Source organism: Eleutherodactylus coqui, chromosome 11 (genome assembly GCF_035609145.1).
Source record: "Eleutherodactylus coqui strain aEleCoq1 chromosome 11, aEleCoq1.hap1, whole genome shotgun sequence".
Lineage (NCBI taxonomy): Eukaryota > Metazoa > Chordata > Amphibia > Anura > Eleutherodactylidae > Eleutherodactylus > Eleutherodactylus coqui.
In genome coordinates this window covers 98,950,344-98,959,675 of record NC_089847.1, presented here as the reverse complement: position 1 = coordinate 98,959,675, position 9,332 = coordinate 98,950,344, and the positions used below count along the sequence as shown (strand labels likewise).

The 9,332-nt window shown below is 46.4% G+C and overlaps 1 long non-coding RNA gene across 1 annotated transcript; it reads left to right on the top strand.

The window, feature by feature from the left end:
* Window positions 1-1,897: 1,897 nt before the first annotated feature.
* Window positions 1,898-9,111, top strand: LOC136582246 (uncharacterized). The gene is made up of 2 exons (XR_010787161.1): window positions 1,898-2,296; window positions 8,281-9,111. It is a non-coding gene; the product is annotated as an uncharacterized lncRNA (long non-coding RNA).
* The last annotated feature ends 221 nt before the right edge of the window (window positions 9,112-9,332 follow it).

Sequence of the window (9,332 nt, the reverse complement as noted above, 5' to 3'; positions counted from 1 at the left end):
CCGGAGAGGTGAGTATAATTGATTTTGAGGCCTCATGTCTGCGGGGAAGGAGGGACCCGCTTCGGGATTCTGCATGGAGAATCCGTGCGTGCCCAAATTTCCCCGTGGACATGAGGCCTAAGGGTCTTCGGTTTGTCACGTGACGCCACCATTCCTTCATCTGCAGTGAAGCCATGGGATGGTTAAGCAAATGGTCCACACACACAGGGGATATTGTATAACAGCAAAGCCAGGAACGGTCGGCAGTGCTATCTGTACTTAATAATCCAATAGTAACAGTCCAACGTAATACGAAGACCAATACAGTACACTGGTGCCGGCACAATGGGTGGGATGATAGGGAGGCAAATCTAAGGTGAATATCGGGCCCACAGTCCTCGTCATCTGTGTGACTCCCAGTAAAGGACTCTTTCTTACTTCTACCAACTCTCGAGCCGTCATCATAAAGCCCTAAAGGCGGCACTCAGCCATGTTTGACACAATCCTCCCATCCGCTCATACTAGGAAAATCAGGGGTGTAGTAGTCCCAGGGCAGCTGCTAATATACCACTCAGCTTCTTCCATCATTCCACGCACAGACTATTCGGTGTCCGTGGGGTCCAAGCAGCTCTGGCTCCTACCAGCTCCTCTTACAAAACTCATCACTCCTTAGGCTGGGGTCACAAGGGTCAAATTCCCAGTGGAAATCTCTCGGTTTTGCCGCAGTGAAAAAACACGAGATTTCCAACGGAAAAGCGCAACTTCAAAACCCGCGGGTTTTGGAGCAGCTTAGCCGCACGCTTTTCCGTTGCGGCCAGCGATCCCATAGAGAAGAGCGTGGCCGTAACGGGGGGGGTTGGGGGGAAGACATGCTGTGGCCAGGGAATCCGCGCCACAGCGCCAGCTTCTGCCTGCTTTGCCGCAGTGGATTGGCCTTCTCATTTGGACGAGATTTTTAACAACTCTCGTCCACATCACTGACTAATGGTGGGATTAGCGGCTGCAGGCGGATTTGTCGCACGGAATTCTGCACGGAATTTCTGTGGCAAATCCGCCCTGTGTGAACCCAGCCTTAGGCCTAATGTCCACTAGCCAAATGGATTTAACAAATACGCGTGGGTGTCCCGCACGTGTGATCGGCGCCCATAGGGATGCATTGGATACCCGCAGGTAATTAAATACCTGCGGATGCCATTTCTCCCTGACACGTGGATCGCACATGCGGGAAAACACCCGCATCATACTCCATTTCGTGCGGGTTTCCCGTGGCTTCCATTGAAGCCTATGGAAGTCGTCGGCTCCCACGGCACACCTGCAGCTGTATTTTGTGATAGACATGATAATTATTTAGTATAAAATGTCTATCGCTATTTGTATATAACCCAAATGTATTTTGCTATTGTAATGACTTTCAGCTCTGAGGAGTTCAAAGGACACACACACAATCTAATCATAGTATTTGCTGTATAAGTACATAGAAGTTACTCAACCAGTTTCTAAGAGTTAAAAGGCCATAGTGTCGTGTATATCCTGTGTTTAATACTGAGTGTTTGTCTAGCCCCCTTCCACTCCTCATCCTGAAGCTAGGTAAACAATGATTCATCACTACACGGAGATGACTTTAGCTAGAGGACGAAGTCCATACCACCTCAACACTTGGAGGGGGTGGGCAGAGAGGTGGGGGATTCTATATGAACCGACAAATGAGAATCTTATATGTTACTGATGTAATCTGTTGCACGCCCATTGAAGGGCGGTTGTCATGTGTTATAATAAAAGGCTTGAGCCTCTACACATTGTAGAGACTCTCCCAGTTTTAGACCAACATTGGTGTCTGATTCTGGTTCGATGATGTGTGCACACGATACTCAATTTGGAAGCGACAAAATACCCCAAAAGCCTGCTGGAGAAACCATACTCCAGATCAGTGGCGTCCCTGGGTGGGCGAGTGGATCTGTGAGGTCACAGCCTGGAACGTACAGAGATCGGCAGATGGCACGCAGAACTCAGGGGCCCGAAAATCTACAGAACACGGTAAGATTGCTTTATCCACCTGTGTCAAAGCTGGGTTCTGACTGCTTTTCTGCCTGTTCCTGATCCAGACTGGACCTTCACTGAAAGACAGGTCTGTCCACTCGAAAAATCACCTTGTTACCTGTCTAGGGGTATTTTGTATGCTGTTGTGTCTGTTATGTCTGAGACGGTTAAAAATTGTTTATGCAAGACCAAGAGATAAATTCTGTGAGGGTTAATGTGTCGGGAGGGCGGACTCGGCTGTTTAAGTCTGAGGGAACACGCCAGTGACACGTGCTCCTAGGTAAAACTAGTGTGAGGTTAGGAAGATTTATGATACGTATACTTAACTTTATGATTGAGCGTGTTATGTTCTCATATGTGGAAAGGTATATACGTATGAAGTATAGTCGTGCTTTGTGACGGCTGATTTCTCCAGAATATTATTGAGGTTTTGGTCATTGAAAATAATCGTCAGTCTCTGTGTATAGCTAAATGTCCTGTCTAGATCGTGTACAAGGAGTGCTCTTGGGGATTACTAGTAGAGGTTGGTTGATATAAAGGTGGATGAGATATATATATACCTTGAGCCGTTGTGGGTATTCTCCAGTAATCCCGTCTGTCTGGTATTATAGAAAGAATGTGCAGTGTTGATTATTGGGGGAGGGGTGCTGGTAAGAGAGTGAACTGAAAGCTTTTTCAATTAACCCTTTCTGTTTCCTTTGTCTTTTCTGAGTGGGAAAGAGGGGTTATATGGGAAGGATTTGAAGAAAGCAGATTTTACAAGAGAAACACTATTGTGTCCAGAAACTTTGAATAGAATAGAATAAGCAGGTAGCATAAAGTTGAGCAGATTGAGAAGGTTCAGGCATAGACGCAGGTTGTTTAGAGAATGGGGAGCAAAGTGAGCAAGAACAAAGGTCATAGAGCTTGTGATTTGGTTACTGAACAATGGGAAAGGATCAGGAAAAGTTGCAGAAAGAAATGCCAGGTTATAGACAGATAAGATAGATTGTAGAAAGTTTTCAGAAGATGAGCAGGAAGCCTAGCAGAAAGAAATGTGTTTTTAGATTGCTAGGAGGAGGTATAATGTAGTTAAGAGATTGAAGAGGGGAAAGCATGTAGGGGGGGTATGTGTATTGCTTATGAACAATGTAATGTCTTTGTGTTGACTACAGCCCCTCCCTGTAATGGCGGCCGCGCTTGCAATGTTTACAATCCAACATAGTGTGACTCTGCAGAAAATGTAGTGAGGCCTGCCCCCACCCTGAAGTTACTTCCCCCCCCCATGTGCTCACTTTCAGGGTGTGTGATGTTACTTCCGGTCCCTCCCCATCCGGGACAGGACCTGGCCCCGCCCCTTCCTCCTCCAGCGGCCATCTTGCCTCACCTGGAAGTGCTGCTACTCAGCAGCCATTTTGCCTCACCTGGGAGTGCTGCTGCCCCTGGCCCCGCCCGTTCCTCCGGCAGCCATTTTGCCTCACTTGGGAGATTTGTAGCCCCGCCCCTTTCTGCCTCTGGCGGCCATTTTGCTGCATTTGGGAAGCCTATATTTCCCAATGCCACTGTATCCAGTGCTAACATCATGATTGTCTGAAGTAAGGTTTTGTTTGACCAGACTTTGTTACGCTCCAAGATGTGGCCACTTTGGATGTGTGATAAGTTCAGGGAAACAAACCTTCATGAAGATGCAGCTTGGGACATAGTAGATGACTAAGCTGGTTTATAGTGTATGGAAGATTGGAGTTGATGCATGGGGGGCAGAGGCCGGGAATACATGACAGGGGACGCTCTCTCATGTTCCCAGGGGCTCTGTTTTCCACTGCCCGCTTCTCCAATGGATACTCAGACAGATGATGTTATGGAAGGCTCCTACAGATGGAATAATATCACTATAGTCACCCAGCAAACTTTTTCATGCAATTTGGTGAAGTAATTTTACTTTTTATGTGAAGAAAGAGGGACTGAATTGCCCAGAGTAGGATGTTAATTCATCCGTATTCTTTAGTTTTTCTTTAAGTCTTTTGTATATTCTAGTGTCAGTTTACACTGAAGCTATAATTATATTCCGACAGGAGAGTAAAAGCTAAACGCTGGCCATACCCTGAAATACTATTACACTGGGTGACGTAAAATTTGAATTGTGTGGCGCCCCCTTGTGTTAAAAAAATACTAACTGCGACCTGAAAGGGAAAAAAAAAAGAAAAAAATTTTTTTTTTTAAGGAGATTTTCGCTCAGACTTCCTGCATACAATGTCACCTTGACCTACAAAGTGCTTGTTTTTGTGCCTCTTGGTTTACTAGTTTGAACGCAATGACTCTTTTTCCATTGAGTATTGCGGTTCAAAAGGGGGGAGGCATAGGTGATCTGGGTCATAGATGATCTAGGTGTTGTAGATCAGCTATTGGGTTTGAAAAAAAAAAAAAAAAATGATTTTGTGCTACAAGATTCCGAGCCATGTGAAATAGAACATCAGCACGATTATTTAGTACTAATACAGTAAGAAACTGCAGATATGCAAACAGTTACCAGAACCCCTGTTGATAATGCATATGTTGAGCTTTTTGCAGATGGTACCAGGGTGAGGATTGATGACTCCACATCGGATATGCAGTGGTCACACAACAAGATGTCCTAGAAGCAGAAGCTCTGCCTCCGCATGTCACAGTACAATAAGCGGAATTGAAGGCCCTCACTGAGGCGAGTAGAGTGGCGAGAGGTAAGACCGGCAACCCTTTACACTGACTCCTGGTATGCATTTGGCATAGCTCATGATTACGGCCCAATATGGAAGGCCAGACAGTTTTTTACCTTAGCAGGACAACCAATTGAGAATGGTGCAACGGTACAGAGTCGCATGGAGGCCCTGCTTCTACCTGACAAAGTTGAGAGTTCGCACCGATTCCTACACTGGAGAGGCGAGAGACGACACCCTCGCTGACAGCGCAGCAAAGGCAGCGGCCCTCAAGCCGTGGAAGAAAGAAGAAAGATACTGACAGCATGAGTCAGTGGTAAAAAACTTTGGACATTGACAAAAATTTGGACTTTGATATGCTAAAAGACTTTTACAGTTACAAGCCAGCAAGGAGGAAAAGAATAAATGGACTAATATGGGAGCAGCAGAAACAGGACAGCGTGTGGTGAACGGTCAACAGCACTTGCCCACCACAGTTCCTGTATCCCATGATGGCCCAGCTGATGGACGCAAAGACCCACCTAGTAAAGCAGTAATGACGACGACGCTTGAAAGAGGTTGGGCGACTTCTGGGTTCTCTGTAGCTGCTGCATCATTTGTCCGGTTTAGCATGATCTATGCCATGGGTAAGTCAGGGCAGAAGTAAATTTGCCACACCACACTTGCCGGGACCACTCTACCCATTTCAGGGATTGCAAATTGACTACGTTCAGCTCCCACTTGTTGGGAAGTATGACTACGTGCTTGTTGTTGTTGATGTCTTTGCAGGTTGGAGGCCGACCCTGTTACCAAGGTAAACAAGTAGGTAACCGCAAAGAAGCTCATGAACGAGGTAAACTGTGAATATGGGGTACCAGAGGTGATTCAGAGTCAGACAGAGGTATAAACTTCGCAGGTGAATGTAACATGTCATGTCTGCTCTGGGTGTATCCCAGGCCTTTTACATACTGTACCACCTTTAGTGTAGTGGAAAGGTGGAGAGACGTAGTGGCATGCTAAAAAGTAAGATACTTAAAAATGACGCCACTTTGGAAAGACTGTCATCCAATAGCCTTATACAGTGTTAGATATGAACCCAGGGGGGATTATACATTATCTCCCTACGAGATTGTTTGGGCTAGCCCCAAGGCTAGGTTGTTACTATCCTCAGTGGTTACAATTACAATCTGATGTGTTGACTGAGTATGTGATTTCCGTTGTTAAAGAACTAACTAAAGCCTATGCACAGGTGTTCTCTTCCAGACTCAGAGGCAGACACTGGGACACATATCTTGCAGCCTGGGGATTGGGTGTGCGTCAAGAAGTTCCTCAGGAAGCACCCTCCTGAGCCCCGATTTGATGGCCCCTACCAGGTGCTTCTGACTACTGCCACAGCTGTGAAACTAACCGAAAGACTTACATGGATCCACGCTTCATACTGTAAGAAAGCTTCAGATCCGGGAGACCAGTCTTAGTTGTGCCAAAGACGTTACTCTGGTTAGGGCTAGTGAGAGAGGAAGGTAGCAACTGGAATCCTTAGTCGGAAGAATATGAGGGTATGGTTACCTTCTAGTATAACTCGTCCAATGCTTAAGTAGCCGCATATTCCTTCGACTATTGTACTGTGGTCCCGTGTCTAGGCGCAAGATCCCACCGCAGGCCAGATTTAGCTCAGTCCAGCTGGTTATATTGACTTATATACCCGGGGAATACAATATGTTTGCGCCACTGATAACGTCTGGGGAGAAGACTGCCGTTATTGGGGATTAGTGGGATGGAACACAGGAATAGACTAGTCCTATAAACCGCGAAGTGCCTTAAATAAGAAAGATAAGAGCGGGAAATCCCTAATTAGTCGTATAACCCTCCTTGAGAATAATAAGGACAGCAGGTATTGGAAGGCTGAACTTAGTATGCTGCTTGGTTTTAATGCGGTTTTTACATTAACCATGGGACAGATCCCTTAGGGAAGTTTAAAATAAGGGGTATGGTAGATGCAGCCGAATGGAAGCCTTCACTTAGTCCCGTGCCCATAATTAACCCCCTCCGCCGTAAGATAAAGACCTTGACGAACATGATGATCATAGCCGACCCTACCTTTGAGGACACCTTGACAGTAGCGACTGGCTACTCTGACCAGAATCTCTGGTTGGAGTTGATGAGGTACAATGCTAACAGGAGCAACAAGTCTAACTGTTGCGTGTGCGGTAGTGCCCGACTACACTCGGGGATGGTCCCCCTAAATCTCCCTGTAGATGCTGAAGAGTGGTTTATTAGTCTCTTCACGAACATTTCCGCTAATTTCACTGTCCGTGAGAAATGGAAGAAGGAATACTCTATAACTACTTAAGTGTTTTGCACCGGAGAGAGTATTACTGACTACCCTGGAAACTACACCTGCCGGGCAAATAGGCAGGGTGGAGGGAGATTTTTGGGGAACTCACCAACGGGTATTGCTCCTCCTACAGTATGATAGGAGGGGAATAGATGCAGAATCAGGTCCAGTCCTTAGGAGACGTTTACTGGCTTTGTGGAGACATGAGGTAGAGGACCCGCCTGGAGGGTAATTGGACAGGGGAGTGTGCCTTAGTAAAGCCCTTATGCTCCTCCACATCCTGTCAGACACCAACGTTTCCCTTGTTTGAAAAAGATGAAGAGCCAGTTCTGATAATGCCAACCACGTACGCTACCAAAGAAAAGGAGAAATGTACTAGTACTGTGCCTGCCCCGATCTCCTAAGATGGATTGTCAGTGGAATTCCCATTTGCCTAGGGATAGTGCAGAAGACCTTAGGTTCCGGCGAGGGCACACCCTGTGGGGTGTTAACTTGTACAGATAGAGGGTATGGATGCCCGGAAATGAGCCCAGGGAATCCATGGCCTCCCTCTGAGGTGAGGTAGGGATCCCCCCCTCCTAGGAGTAGGGACTTACGGGCAGTGGGAAAACCCTGACGCAAGGGTGAGGCGACTTGGACGTGTTCACCATTAGGACTATCTCCAGGAGGGACACTGGTGTGGGTGAAGATTAGGGAGTCCCACGCCGTGCGTACCTGTGCACGCTACTAGTATTGTAACATTATGCTAGAGCGAGAAGAGAGACCCCTGGTGGTAGTTTTGATCTACACGTATACATTGACGTCATAGGATAGCCAAGGGGGGTACCTGACAAGTTTTAAAAATTAGAGACCAAGTTAAAACTAGATTCGAGTCCATTTTCCTGATCATTATGGTAAATAAACGTTGACTGGATTAATTATGTTTATTATAATTAGCAGTGGTTTATAAATTATACTAGAGACGCCTTATAGGGACTAGTCGACCAATAGGACCTACCTCGACTATGACTTTTTTAAAAATAGAATGGCCTTAGAGACGACTTTAGCTAAAAAGGGGAGTGTCTGAAAGATGATAGGGGAGACTTGTCATACCTACATCCTAGACGACACGTGACCCGCGGGTAAAGACGCAGTTGCTATTAAGAAGCTGACCACACTAACTAAAAAGAGCTAACTTTTGGGACCAGCACTCGCCATGGATGAGCGGGTGGTAAAGGATCCTGGCACAGACGGGCGTCGCTGTTGTATGTGAACTGATGGTTACCTTTTCTGTTCTAGTCTGCTGTGTTATCCCCTGTGTCAGAGAGACCTGTGAAACTGATGCTGGAAAAGCCGCTCCCACCATGAGTTTGCTGAATGCATCCCCAGAAGGAGTGGACAAGTCCTACACCCCCTTGAAGACCCTAAAACGAACCTTCAACGCGCTCCGGTTATAGGCTCATGCGCAGAAGACTGTGAAAATTAGATAAAGAATTAGAGGATAGACATTTTAAGGGGGGATTGTGATAGACATGATAATTATTTAGTATAAAATGTCTATCGCTATTTGTATATAACCCAAATGTATTTTGCTATTGTAATGACTTTCAGCTCTGAGGAGTTCAAAGGACACACACACAATCTAATCATAGTATTTGCTCTAAGTACATAGAAGTTGCTCAACCAGTTTCTAAGAGTTAAAAGGCCATAGTGTCGTGTATATCCTGTGTTTAATACTGAGTGTTTGTCTAGCCCCCTTCCACTCCTCATCCTGAAGCTAGGTAAACAATGATTCATCACTACACGGAGATGACTTCAGCTAGAGGACGAAGTCCATACCACCTCAACACTTGGAGGGGGTGGGCAGAGAGGTGGGGGATTCTATATGAACCGACAAATGAGAATCTTATATGTTACTGATGTAATCTGTTGCACGCCCATTGAAGGGCGGTTGTCATGTGTTATAATAAAAGGCTTGAGCCTCTACACATTGTAGAGACTCTCCCAGTTTTAGACCAACATTGGTGTCTGATTCTGGTTCGATGATGTGTGCACACGATACTCAATTTGGAAGCGACAAAATACCCCAAAAGCCTGCTGGAGAAACCATACTCCAGATCAATTTCTGCTGTGCCTCAGGAGTGCGGGAGTGCAGGAGTTCAAAAAAAGAAAAAGATGTGCCCGGCGTGCGGAGCACATCCACCAGGCCGAAAAAAGAAGATCCGGCCGCGACGGAGGGCGGTTCTGCAGCGTCCAGACAGGTTAGTAAGTCTTATTTTCAGGCCTCATGTCTGCGGGAAAAGAGGGACCCGCTGCGGGATTCTGCATGGAGAATCCGCCCGAGCCCAAAT